The following is a 14,872-nucleotide window of genomic DNA, read 5'->3' on the forward strand; positions in this document are numbered from 1 at the left end:
AAGAACATATACATGACCAGACAAGTGGCAGACAAGAAGATGAGTACATAACAAGGGAGTTTACAAAATTTTCATAAAACTCCAATAGACAAAAGGTATGTCCTCCAATATTTGCGGCCACAATAGCGTCGACGGCGTTTCGACCTTTGGTGTTTATCCATGGTCATATTCAGGACGTAAAATATACTGAGCATCCTAAATGGGTAATTTCTATCTTAAACAGATTAGATACCGCTGTCAGTTCACTTCAGCAACCACAGTTTCAGAAGCCACTTGAAATATTTGGCAAATTCAAAGGGTCACTTCAACAACCACAGTTTGAAGAGCCAGTCAGAAATGATTACAAATTCAAGGGGTCACGGAGCGAGCAAATCGTCCTCAACTTTTCCCCGTACTTAATCCAGGCGGGACTTAAACACCACACGGCAAATCACAGGACAAGTAGCTGCAGGATCTGGGCCCTCTACCATTCCCAGTAAAGAAGACTCGCAATCTGGGGGTCTTGATAGATGATTCGCTATCTTTTCCAAATCACATTAGCTCAGTGACCTCATCCACCTTTTATACCTTGAAGACCATTAAGAAGATACTACCTTTCACCCCATGTCATCTCCCAAAAACTCTTGTGACATCCCTGATCATGGCGACATTAGACTACTTTAATGGTTTATTTTTCTCTGTCAACCAAGCGGTAATAAATAATAAATAGATTACAAACCGTTCAGAATGCAGGTGCTAGGCTTCTGTATAAGATCCTCAAAGGATATAAGACAATTTGATTGGCTACCGATCAGACCAATGACTTGTAAAATACTTTGAATTACCTACAAAGCGCTACATGGTCTAGGCCCTTGTTTTTTTCAACAGTGTTTTGTACAATATACCCCTGGCGGGACTTTACACTCGGCCACAGTCAAACTAGCGGTGCCTTCCAGGTTTAAGTGGGCAAACTGGGGAGGAAAGAGCATTGTATTGGGAGTCACAAAAGCCTGGAACACCCTTCCCCTGTATATCAAGGAATCCCCTAACATATTTCCTTTCAGGAATTTGTTAAAGACCTGGCTATAAAAATTCCTGTAGATTCTTCTGTTGAGGGCCACATCCTACACCAATAATTATTTAGGACAGCACCAAGACGCCTTTGTGTATTAGAGCGCTATAGAAACTAAATATAACATAACAATACCTGCTGTGTGCACATCTAAGGACTGCTGCCCATTAATACATCGCCTGCTACACACTGCCAAAGGGACCTGCCATGTTGTGTGCTGTCAGGGCTGCTCGTGCTGCCATGCCCATGGATGCTACATGGAGAAGATAAGAGGGCCCTCTTCATCTTGAATGCCTCGACATGTGCTGTGCTGGTACCGGGGCAGCGTGCGGACTTTCTCTGTGATTGCCCATCCCACCACCTGCGCCCCATGATCCCACCGTAGCACAGCACTTCTGTACATTTGGGGCTGCTCATGCTGCTGTGTGTCTCCCCTTCTTCGGTACTGGCAAACATGCCCCTGTCAGTGGCGCGGCATTGCGTCCAGCGGTGCTGTTGTGATTGGGAACGGTGGAGCATCAGCGCATGAGCACGTCCTCAAAGCCCTACACTGAACAGACCCAGCTATTAAGCGGCACTGGCACCGCTGAGGACTCTGCAAATACAATATCTTTAAATGACAAACTGGACGCAGGTCTTGCAGCAGTGGACAAAATTGTTACTACCCTAAAAGACAACGCAAGTTAGATAGAATCAGTAACGTCAGATCTGACGCTGCTCCATGCAGACCATAGCAAACTGGCAGACAGGGTGCACACTACTAAGATGACCCTCGCGGACGTGCAGCCTAAAACCCGCAAACTTGACTCTTTGATGTGCCTGATGGCGGAGTGGGTGTAGGTCCTGGAGCGCTGCATGGAGGACAAGGATGAACGCTCCCGCCGCAACATTGTCCATGCAGTGGGACTGCCGGAGGGTACTTATGGGTCAGTTGCTATGTCGTATGTGAAGCAATGGTTGTAACAGCTGCTACCCCAGAAGACTTTTTCGCAGTTCTACTCGGTAGAGCATGCTCATTGTGTCCCAGCATGTCGGCCGCCACTAGGCTCCAACACTAGACCGTTGCTGTTATGCCTACTACACTTCAGGGACAAGGATGCTGTCTTACGTGAAGCATGGAAGCTGCATGAGGTCATGGTGGACAACGCAAAGATAATGTTTTTTCCAGACTATACACTACTGGTACAGGTGCAGCACAGCACCTTCCTTGCAGTTAAGCTCCGGCTTCGAGACCTTGACATCAGATATGCCCTCCTCTTACTGGCACGCTTGCAAGTGGTGGTGGCACAGGGAAAAATGCACTTCTTCAACTCCCCAGAGGATGCTTGGGACCGGTTGGAGGTAGCAAGGCACTCAACAGCAGAGTCCATTCATCGGCCTGTACCTCTACCCCGTGGCGGTGCAGCTCCGAGGCACTACAACACACATCCCTGATCACGGCGCTCGCCTTAGGTGACAAACGCACCTGACTTTGAACGAGTCATTCGAGAAAGGCATCAGGCCTTACAGAATGCTGCAGCGTTGAGTGAGATTGGTGCAGTTCGAAACCGTACAGAGAATCAGATAATCACGCTCTGTTTATGGCACATGTCTGTTATTGCATTCCCTGCTGCAATGGATAGCCCAATTGTTTCTATCTTTCTTTCACAGGGAAGGTGGAGTAAGGGAGGGCATTGCTTCCCTCCTTTTTCTCTTTAGTTGCATGGCTGCGGTGTGGGGGGCTACCGGGCCTGATCCGGGGACTCCCCACCGCACTTATACCTGTGTTGGTGAACAGCCAACACTGGGAGAGTTACTTAATTGTATGGGGTGTTTCCTCTCTGTCTGCTTAGCTATACCCATCAGTGTGGTACTTTGAAATTTGGGACCGCGTGGGAGACAGGGCCCTACCCCTGTCTATTCCGGTATCAGCGAACCGCGAATGGACAATGCGGTATGTACAAGCGCTTTGTATAACGTTTTATCGATAAATGCACTTCATATACGATATTACATATTGACTTCGTGGGTTCCATCTTGGAGCGGTGGCCAACTTATGGTTGCCCTCACATAGGCTACACATTATGAGCAAATACGGGCCTTTAGAACACATGTGCCTTCCTTTGACTTCTCTGTGACCTGGGCAGCTTGGCTCCGCTGCCCCAGGTCAGTCCGGTCCCACGAGCTCCCCGTCCTACGGCCACCTGTGATTAGCATCAGGGTTTGACACACCATAAAGCCTTTTCATCCCACACAAGCCTCCGGCTAATCTCTTTCACACCTGACTCTTCCTGCTTTATGGCTTGTTTTCCAAACAGGAGATGCCCGTGTTTATTGGGGCCTGTTGATATCTAATGTGGGATCTGAGCCTCGCTGGGTAAATAATTGTGGGCTGGCTAAACTGGAATGTGGGATGGTCATCATGACTCTGCCTTTTCGTTTGTAATGAATACATGTAAATGACCATATCGTAAAACAAGGAATGTGTGCCTGAAGCATGATATTTTGTATTTAAGGAGAAGCCCGTTTCTGTAATTTTTAGCAGTCTCCTGAGAACATACATTGTGTTGTACTTCTCGGATACCTGTAATTGGTCTGCAGCCAATAAATCGATCTTTGACTTCACCCAGAAGACTCTGTGTTTCTGTAGGTCTGAAACAGGAAGAACCCGAAGTCTTAGGGTGTATTCCCCTGCACCGCTGGGCTTTAAATTCCCAGTACTTCAGTTGGCGCCCAACTCGGGGCGATTTCAGCGGTACCGGTCCAAGCCAGAGGTTCGTGAGGAGCTTCGTGTGGAAATTCTGGAGGAAGGCCGCCACTTCGTCGACCCCTGCATGTCGACGTGGTCCGAAAGTCTTTTCTGCGAGGTTCTCCGCGTCCCGACGGCTACGGAGGACTGCTGCCCTGATTAATCGCCCTGTTTTGGACCCTTGACGATTTGGTAGAGCGAAACAATTGAGAGAGTCTTCTGGTGACGCCATCGATCATCGATATTCAGTTAAGTATAAGTGGAGCATCTCCCAGTTTGTTGGTATCCTTCGGGATTTTTGGTATCCTTCGGGATCATTTTGATTTGGAGCTTGCAAGTGCCAAAGCCAGAGGACTCGTGTATTCACGAGACTATCGTATTCGATAATCCTTTGAAGTTTGAAACTAGACTAGTGAGCGAAGATGCCTGGTTCTAGTGTATTTGGAAAATTGTTTTGTTTGGGTTGTAGAAGGGATTCCCAGTTAGAGGATTCATGTCCGGTTCCTCCAATTGGAACTCCAACTTATGAGCTTTATGTAAAACATGGCGTGGGCCCCATTGCATATAATGAAGTATGGATCCGATACACCAGGAAGGACGGTGTTTTAAAATGGCCCCAAAATGGTAGTTTCGATACCGATATTTTAGATAATTTGGAAGTTAAGTTGTTTAAAAAGAAAGCCCGGCCGGCGATGTTTGATTCTTTCCGCCTATGGCGAAAGGAAGCCAAACAGAAGGAAATTAAGCTAGCGAAAAGGAATAAGAGAGAATGAGGTATGTCAATGATGCAAGCAGCTGTGCAATTTAAAGATAATGAGCAGGAACAAATGAATGAGCAGTTACATAGACAGCGCAAACTAGGGATCGATAAATGTTACCCTGTTTTGTCACCCCTTGTGCAAGATGAAACAAAAGAGAAAGAGAAAGATTCCCTAATGTCCCATTTGCTAAGTTCACCACCCCCGTATGCGCAAAATGCCACAGCGCCTCCACAGCTCGTAAATGTGCAGCCTCCAGTTAATGTGCCGCAAGCCTTCCCACAGCCGCCAACTCCTCCTCAGTTGGCTCCTATCCCTACAGTGCAGCCCTCTCAAGGGCCGCCAGTTTTGTTACCTGTTGCCCCTGCGCTTCCTGCGACTTTGCCTAGTACGTCAGCTGCCTCCCCTGGCGCTTCTTCTTACACTACCCAGGTACCTGTATCTGAATCCGCTTTTCTTCCCTCTGTCTATCCCCCCGTTTTCGCCTCGACTTCTCCTTCAGCACGACAACGTCTAGCTAATGTAGTTACTAGTTTAATGTCGCCTCTCTTTGGGTCATCTAGTGTGACCTCTGGGTTACAACAAAAGCAATTGCGCAGTCAGCTGCCTGGTCCTGAAGAGAAGGAGGTGTTAGATCATCTGGCGCGTAGGTGGATTGGTTTCCCTTCACTCTATAATGTGGAATCAGTTGTTAACGTTTTCCACCAATGGGATGCCCCAAAACAGAGGTATGTCTTTGACAAAATGTGTGAATTCCTCTGTGAGGAATTGGAGGATCATGGTTCAAACCCAAACCCACAGGAGTTGTGTCGAGTGCGATTTGATTTTGAAACAGGTACAATTGTGGGTCCCGATGTAGATAAAGCAGTTGCGACTTTACTGTCCTTCAGGAATGGCGATTGTCAGCAATCATTGTTCGAACAGGAAATCCCTGTGGGGAAGAAGGTAAAAGCGCGCCAATATCCGATGCGTGAGGTTCCCCCAGTTTGGAGACCTGCTGATCCAAATGCTGCTCCACCTGTCTTAGCACATTTTCAGCGTGTTTGGGTACATGTCCCATGGAAGCGTTCTGAGGTGTTAGCGCTTAAGCAGACATTGCCTGACCCCCGTAAAAACCCTACAGGATATTATAAGGAGTTATCACAAACTGCAGAATCGTGTGTCATGAATCTAGCTGACATAGATATGTTGTTTGGGAATGTTGTTCCACAGCCTTTATGGGGATCCATCCGTAATACGGATCATGCTGCAGAACTAGGGGGCACATGGGCTAATATCATTGCTGCAGACGCTGGCCAAGTTGGTGGCGCGAAGCCTGACCCTTTGGTAGCAGACCTCCCTGGTAGAATTATTACATACATGAAAACTTTAATGCCCGCGATGCGCGTGAATTGGGATAAACTATCCGCATGTAAGCAGAAGAAAGATGAGACAGTATCCGATTTCTTTACAAGGTTTGAAGAAACGTTTATCGACCACAGTGGTCAAGACATGAGTACTGAAGGTGGCCAACGGTTATTCGTTGATAAATTTGTGCAGAATCTACTCCCCGAGTTGTGTAAGAAATTAAAAGATTCAGAAAGTTCTTGGGATGTTTCCTCTTCAGCGCAAATACTGGCTACTGCACAGTATTATGAAAATAGAGATAAAGACGAGAAGGATAGAACAGATAAGAAAACGAAAGAATTGAAAACGAAGGTCCTTTTACAGCAGGCTTACCCGCCACGTGGAGGACAGAATAATTATAGGCAAACCCAAGGTATCTATCAGCAGCCCCAACAATTTCAGAATAACCGGCAAATGAATGGGTATTATCAACCACGTATCCCTGTAGGTCCCAATCAATGTTCATATTGCAGAGAGGAAGGTCATTTCAAGTATAGTTGCTCTAAATTAATGCAGCGTACTAATAATGCGTATGGCGCAAGAGGTAGAGGTGGTCAGCAAGCTCCTAGAGGTAGAGGGCGTGGAAATGTTCCCCAGAACGCGCGTCCTCTTCCGCCTCAAAATACCATAAATAGCTTTGATCAGCAAGCCAATGCAACTAGTAATACAGCTCAGTACTATAATAATGATTATTATGCAGAAGACGACAATGTGGAAGGTAGTGATTACTAGGACAGCCATAGACAGAGAGAGGGAGTTGTTTCAGTACCAGTGGATCAGAGTGGACCGTATGTTAAGGTGACTACAGCGGGTGTAACAGAGCCCTTTCTGCTGGATACTGGTGCTGCAAAGAGTTCAATTATGCATTCAAAACTCCCTGGCGCGCCTTTGTCTGGCGAAATGAATGTTTCAGTAGGTTTTTCTGGCGCCCCAGTTAGGAACCCGATTTCTAGTCCTATGCCACTTTCTGTTGGACCTTGCGAGTTAAAAGCACCCCTCATCCTAACGACAGGTTGTGGTGAAAATTTGTTAGGGTTGGATTTGTTAAAAAGATTGCATGCAACGCTATATTGTTCTCCCTCAGGAGTACAACTTACATTAGGTAAGGAAGTGATTTCCCCTATGTATTTGTCTAAGAATGCAATGCCACCTGAATTGTCATCCCTTCCGGATGTCCTTTCGGCTACTGGTCCCAATGATGTGGGTCTTTTGGAAATACCGCCATATGTGGTCACTTTAAAAGCCAATGTTAGATTGCCACACATTCCCCAGTACAGGATCTCCAATGAAGGTCAGAAAGCGTTGTTAGCAATTGTCAGTGATTTGATTAAAAAGGGTGTAATTGAAGAAACAAGAGGCAACGTTTGCAATAGTCCTGTTTTACCTGTCTTAAAACGTACGGACCCTTCACAGCCACCTGTTTACAGATTTGTGATTGATCTTAGAGAGGTTAATAAGATTGTTGTGCCACAGTTTCCAGTTGTCCCGGATATAACTGCCTTGTTAACTATGATTCCAGCCTCCGCTGCATGGTTCTCAGTGATCGATTTAAAGAATGCTTTCTTCAGCATCCCAATTGCAGAGGAGAGCAGGGACATTTTTGGCTTCAGTTTAGGAGGTCGAAGCTTCCGCTTTAAACGCGCTCCACAGGGCTACTGTGAAAGTCCATCAATATACAGTCAGGCTTTAAAAGCGCAGCTTGATGCACTTGTTTTACCTAGTGGCGCTATCCTCATTCAGTACGTTGACGATTTACTAATCGCCGCGGATACTGAAAAGATTTGCAAAGAAGCCACATTGTCATTGTTGCGTCATTTGTCTGCCTTCCATCACAAAGTGTCTCTCTCAAAACTGCAATATTGTCGACAAGAAGTGACCTACTTAGGTCATCTCTTATCGAAGGAGGGAAGGAAACTGACCCCAGAAAGAATTCAAGCCATTGCACAATTGAGCGTGCCAAGAACACAGAGAGAAGTGCGTGCTTTCTTGGGCATTACTTCATACTGTAGGCACTGGATACCAAATTTTTCTTTGCTGGCAAAACCTTTGTTAGCATTAACATGTAAAGACACACCAAATCCTATCCCATGGTCTGAAGAGTGTCAGAAAAGTTTTTGGGAATTGCGTGATGCATTATGTTCAGCTCCTGTGTTGGGTACCCCTGACTACAGCAAGTCTTTTACATTGTATGTTCACGAAAAGGACGGTTGCGCATTATCAGTATTAACACAGCCTTTTGGCGACAGACCGCGTCCATGCGCATATTTTTCGTCAACCTTGGACCCGGTAGCTAGGGCATTGCCAAGTTGTCTGAGAGCTACAGCTGCAGCAGCTATGTCTATTCGACAGTCTGCTGGACTAGTGATGGATAATACATTGATTTTAATGGTTCCACATGCTGTGGACACATTGTTAAACAGGACCAAGACACAGCACTTAACTAGTGCACGATTGTCAGGATATGAATTGACACTGTTAGCAAATCATATACACATAAAGAGATGCAACACGTTGAATCCAGCTACATTATTGCCGATTCCAGCAGACCTAGATGAGATTGAGCAACATGATTGTCTGTTCAGAACAGAAGAAGAGACAAACGGGAGAGTAGATCTCAAAGATACTCCCCTGACTGAGTGTGATGGTACCTTATGGGTGGATGGTTCGTGCTTCAAGCTTCCGAATGGTGATACGACTGCTGCATATGCTATCACGACTTTGCACACGATTGTTGAAACTGCACGTGTGCCACATAATTCGGCTCAAGCAGCAGAATTAATTGCCCTTACAAGAGCATGCGTGTTGTCTGAAGGAATGAAAGTGAACATATATACTGACCGTCAGTACGCCTTTGGCGTGGCGCATAGTTTTGGGCGATTGTGGAAAGAACGTGGGTTTCTGACTTCGCATGGAGCTAAAATTCAGAATGGCAAGTTGGTGAATGATCTCCTTGAGTCACTGACCCTACCGTTACAAGTTGCGATTATGAAATGCAGTGCGCACAAGAAAATCACTGATGATGTTGGTCGTGGTAATGCATTTGCTGATGAAATCTCGAAAGAAACAGCAAAAGATGTGAAGACTCGAATGTATGTTGCAGGCCCTGCAAGATGGGTTGGTGATGTTGGAATGTGTGAAGACACGATAGAGAGTGTGAAGTCCCTTCAAGCTGAAGCCACAGGGAAAGAGTTGAGCAAGTGGAGAGAAAGTACGGGTAAATTGGATGAGAATGGTTGTTGGGTTGATTTGTCAGAACATCGGCGATGGTTGCTACCTGATGCATATGTGCTTCCAGTGGTTACTATGGCACATGGAGTGGCACATATCAGTATGAAAGGAATCTGTAAGTTGTTGGCTCCAGTATGGCAGAATGCTGGAATTCCCAAGTGTGCAGAGAATGTGGTCAATAATTGTATGGTATGTTTGAAGTATAACCCTGGTAGAGGAACCCCAACTCCAGCTGGTCATTTTGCGCCTCCATCATATCCATTTGAGGTTTTGCAGCTAGATTTTATCCACATGGAAAGGTGCAACAACTTGAAATATGTACTGGTTGTTGTTTGCGCTTTCTCAAAATGGATAGAAGCATATCCCCTAAAGGACAACACTGCTTTATCCACAGCCAAAGCCCTTGTGAAAGAATTTTTCCCTAGGTTTGGAATGCCAAGAATGGTGTGGAGTGATAATGGGAGTGAGTTTGTGGGTCGAGTGATGAAGAATGTGTGTGAGGTGTTAGGGATAAAGCAAAAATTTCACGCTGCAAATCACCCCCAATCAGCTGGATTAGTAGAGTGCTACAATGGCACTCTGAAGCTAAAGCTGGCCAAAATCCAGGCGAGCTCCGGTCTTAAATGGCCTGACGCTCTGCCTCTAGCACTCCTATCCACCAAAATGACTGTGCATTCACGAGTGGGACTTAGTCCATACGAAGTGGTTTTCGGCCGCCCGGCCAATATATGGGGTGTGCCAAGACCGACGAAATTCAGCGAAATCGAACATCCAGTACTGCTTGACTATTTGTACGAATTGACGGCTAAATTGCGTGTTTTACACCAACAGGTGCATGATACTCTGCCCCAGGCCTCTGAAGCTCCGGGACACCCTATCGACCCTGGCACGTGGGTCCTCGTGAAGAATTTCCAGCGGAAGAGCAATGATGAGCCCCGTTGGATCGGCCCTCACCTCGTACTTCTGTCGACAAGATCAGCGGTTCGAGTAAAAGGGAAAAAGAATTGGATTCACGGCGCCCACTGTAAACGGATCCCTTTGCCTCTACCATATGACCAGTGGGTCCAGGAGGGTATCGCTGATTCTGAAACAGACACTGTACCTCGTTTTGTACCATTTAGTGATGCACGCGTAAGAGGCACAACTTCAGAACAAGAGAGTGATGATATTTTGCAAGAAGCTGTGCCACCGTCAGTTCGATTGGACACCACAGAGCCTGAACTCTTGTTTCAAGACCAGACAGTAGCTGGTAGAAACCGCTACAACCTGAGACCAAGGCCTATGGACAAATAAAGATTCCCTTCCTTTACTATTTTTTTGATATTGTAGCTCTCCCATCTGAAGGACTTTTTGATTTTTATTTTTCGAACCACCATCCGGGTTCAGCCGCAGGGTCGCAGTGCCAAGACTTTGGGGTACAGGCCGAAGACGTTAGGTCAACGGTTCTTGTTGGTCTAGGGCGTTCCCTGGACTGACAGGCGTACTCCTTAGCAGAAGATACTCACCCGCCGCGAGCGGCACAATTAGAGGATAGAGTTTTTCAAGATGGAGAGACCCGCTGAGGAAATGAACTTTAGAACGAGAATATGTAAAATAATGAAGAGCAAACGTTTTGTATTATTATGTCTGTTTGTATTATCTAGTATGATGGTGTTTACTGTAGGTTATGTATTCTTCTCCTCTCAAGTGCCATTTGCACCCACTGAACAGCCTATACCTCCTCCTACTGTCTCCTCACACTCTTTCCACCCTCTGCCTGAACACGAACAAGCTAGACGATCAGAGTTTGAAAACAACTCGTTTATTCAGCTCCTGCACCAGCACCAACTAGTCATGAATACAACCAATTGCTGGGTGTGTGGTTTAATGCCACATACCATTAATAAGGGTATTCCTTATCTAGTGCTGCCGTTTAGTTACAATGGATCGTCATGGGCATTCCGGACCATGTTCCTTTTTGCATTAGATGCCTACTCCCCGCGACAACCGCGTTCCATCAGACCTAGCACAAATAGTAAAGCCTTAATGAAAGGAGTCGCCGATATGAGCAGAGATATCGACGCATACTCATCTATTCCCAAGGATGAATTGCGAGCTTATGTAGGGTGGAACGCGACGGGGTATAGCATTAGTCTGGGTGAGAGGCAGCGAAAAATCTCATCCCCAATTTGGGTCGTGCCCCACATAGGTCGGTTCTGTTTACAAGGTAATGGTCAGAATCCAAGAGCTCAACTGGGGAAAAGTGACTGTACTGAAACGTACACTTTTCCATCACAGTTTTCCCCTGCGTTTTTGGCTGCCAAGGGTACATATTTTGTCTGCAGTGACCGAGCATATACATGGTTGCCCCCTGATTTCTCGGGCACATGTTATATTGCAAACTTGCTACCGCCGACATTTACTGCTGCCTCTGATTATCACAAGACCAGAGTTGTAAGAAGCGTGATTAGTAAGGAGGATACTGCCGGTCAGGAAGCGGGAAACTTCTTTTTGGGTTTCCTGCCGTTTTGGGGACCGATGGTCAATAGTAGGAACCTGAGACAACTGATGCGTGTGGTTGAATCCACTGTTAATGTAACGGCTGGTGCCCTTGGTAATCTGACAGCTGAGCTCCAAGCGGATCGCCTCATGACTTTGCAGAACCGTATGGTTCTAGACGTCATACTTGCAGACCGTGGTGGGGTATGTAAGGTCATCCAATCTAGTTGTTGCATTTTCATACCAGATAACGCTCCAACAGTTTATCAAGCCATCTCCAAACTGCATAGAATATCTGAGTCTATACACGTGGATAAAGAAGATTGGTCACTGGTGGGGTGGTTCTGGGAACTGATATCTGCCTGGGGTTGGAAGATTCTGATGGTCATTGGAATGATCTTAGCCATCCTTTTCCTGTTCTGTCTGTGCATACAGTGTGCTCCTGCGATATGTGGCCTCTGTGCTACATTATGTGTAAGGAAACCTGTATCGAGGGACGAGCTAAGTAATAGGATGATGCTACAGCAACATCTCCATGACTTCATGAATATTGACCTAGACTCGGATTGATGTGAGTATAGTTATTGCCTATGTAAGGGCAAAAGGAGGGTCTGTGGTACTTTGAAATTTGGGACCGCGTGGGAGACAGGGCCCTACCCCTGTCTATTCCGGTATCAGCGAACCGCGAATGGACAATGCGGTATGTACAAGCGCTTTGTATAACGTTTTATCGATAAATGCACTTCATATACGATATTACATATTGACTTCGTGGGTTCCATCTTGGAGCGGTGGCCATCTTATGGTTGCCCTCACATAGGCTACACATTATGAGCAAATACGGGCCTTTAGAACACATGTGCCTTCCTTTGACTTCTCTGTGACCTGGGCAGCTTGGCTCCGCTGCCCCAGGTCAGTCCGGTCCCACGAGCTCCCCGTCCTACGGCCACCTGTGATTAGCATCAGGGTTTGACACACCATAAAGCCTTTTCATCCCACACAAGCCTCCGGCTAATCTCTTTCACACCTGACTCTTCCTGCTTTATGGCTTGTTTTCCAAACAGGAGATGCCCGTGTTTATTGGGGCCTGTTGATATCTAATGTGGGATCTGAGCCTCGCTGGGTAAATAATTGTGGGCTGGCTAAACTGGAATGTGGGATGGTCATCATGACTCTGCCTTTTCGTTTGTAATGAATACATGTAAATGACCATATCGTAAAACAAGGAATGTGTGCCTGAAGCATGATATTTTGTATTTAAGGAGAAGCCCGTTTCTGTAATTTTTAGCAGTCTCCTGAGAACATACATTGTGTTGTACTTCTCGGATACCTGTAATTGGTCTGCAGCCAATAAATCGATCTTTGACTTCACCCAGAAGACTCTGTGTTTCTGTAGGTCTGAAACAGGAAGAACCCGAAGTCTTAGGGTGTGTTCCCCTGCACCGCTGGGCTTTAAATTCCCAGTACTTCATCAGTTGTACGACTGGTTAACGCCTGCTAAGTTTAGTTATAACATGATTTGGGTGGAAACATGTTGCAACTCTGCCCTTTGGTATTTCCATTCTAATGTTTTTGTGTTTCATGTTCTTTGTTATGACCCACGATTCTTACTGGCTCGGAAATATGCCATCAGATCCCCCTATACACAATCCATCCTCACTGGCCCCGTGCAAGGCCCACATTGTGGACATCTTGCTTTATCACTCATGGCCCGCTTTAATATACTTACATGGAATTTGAGGGGCATGCACACGCCTTCACGCCACTACTCAATCTACTTCTAGCTGAAACGCCACTCCACACATATTGCATTTTTGTGGGATATCCAGCTCATACATGCAGCAAGCACCAAGATGCAGTGGCGCTGGCGTGGGCAGGTGTTCACTACCAATTATTCCACTTATGCCTGGGGGTACTTATATGGGTCAAATCAGGGACTCCGTTTGTAGTTGATGACACAATCATAGACCCAGAAGGATGTTACGTTATAGTATCAGGCCAACTAGATGGCCGCTCCAGTCTCCTGGGCTCCAAATATGCCCTGAACTCGGAACAGACTGCCTTCTTTCATGTGCTAACACGCTGGAGTGCCACTCTGTGGCTCCTAGGGGGGGCTTCAACAGTGTTCTGGACACTGCCCTTGATCATACCTTCCCCTGTTGACTCGCACAGCTACATCCTCCAACACACAAATTCTCATGGGTTGGCTCCTACAATGGCGACTGGTCGAGGTGTGGTGCCTCCAGAATCCAAATACAAAGGTGTATTCCTTTCACTAAACACTGCGCAACTTACATGTCTGCATTGACAGTCTGATTGGGGCACCATCGCTGGTTCCCTCCATCGTACGGGTAGAATACTTGGGCCATGTAACAAAATATCTTGATTCTTTTTAAAGGGGCCGATTAAAGTATATAAAGACCAAAGGGTTATCAGTACTTGGGAAATACCACATTATAAACCTTTATATAAATGTTTCAAGATAGGAGGACCAGGCCAATAACCCTGTCACTTAAGGAATCATTATTCTTAGGGGAGAGATAAATAAATATTTAAGATAATCTGATTTTGAGGTAGCCCTAGAAACAAAAATGTTAATATAATGCTTGCTCAATATAGGGGTCCTTGTGGACACATTTAATGCTCCACATGATCCATGTCAAAATAGCAACGGGGCTGACAATAATCTTGTGCTATGGTGGGTACTAATACATGACTTTTTGTGACTAGACATTTCGTATTGACATTAACCCATTGCCTACAACCATTAAAATAATAACATGAGGATTATTGGAAAATGGGTAGTTGGTGCTTACTGTGACCTCACGATTGTAAATATTTAGTAACTGTTCCATCAATGTTGTTTGTAGCCTTGAATATGGCCATTAATTAGAGAGGGAGAGAATGTTTATATTTTTGTCTTATATTATGGGTCTTTTAATATACAGGTGTATCATTACCTGCTGCATGGAAGAATTGTACAGGTCATAGGAACGATATCCATTATAGATGGGTTGCGGATGTATCTAATAATACGAATCTACCAGTGAGAACAGGAGGGACAATACTTCATATCAAACTAATACATGAAGAAACACTTGTTTTAATAAGGTCAGTTGTGGGTGTTGACCATATGAACACTTGGTGGCCCTATGTGAATATGCGCTAGACTTGAACCCCAATAAGACCAGGATGTTTCATTTGGTGGTGGCTCTGTACCTTTCAATGCCAAATCTTGGCATC

The 14,872-nt window shown here is 45.8% G+C and overlaps 1 long non-coding RNA gene across 2 annotated transcripts in view; it reads left to right on the top strand.

Moving 5' to 3' along the window:
- Positions 1 to 14,872, top strand: part of LOC146798229 (uncharacterized) — a 123,171-nt gene that overhangs the window by 103,178 nt on the left and 5,121 nt on the right. The window contains exon 3 of one of the 2 annotated variants that reach the window (XR_014968645.1): positions 14,578 to 14,740. The exons of the other annotated variant lie outside the window; for it this stretch is intronic. This is a non-coding gene — a long non-coding RNA (uncharacterized LOC146798229). The remainder of the gene's footprint in view (positions 1 to 14,577; positions 14,741 to 14,872) is intronic. 2 annotated transcript variants of the gene reach the window in all.

The sequence above is a fragment of the Triturus cristatus genome, chromosome 9 (assembly GCF_964204655.1).
Source record: "Triturus cristatus chromosome 9, aTriCri1.1, whole genome shotgun sequence".
Taxonomy (NCBI): Eukaryota; Metazoa; Chordata; class Amphibia; order Caudata; family Salamandridae; genus Triturus; species Triturus cristatus.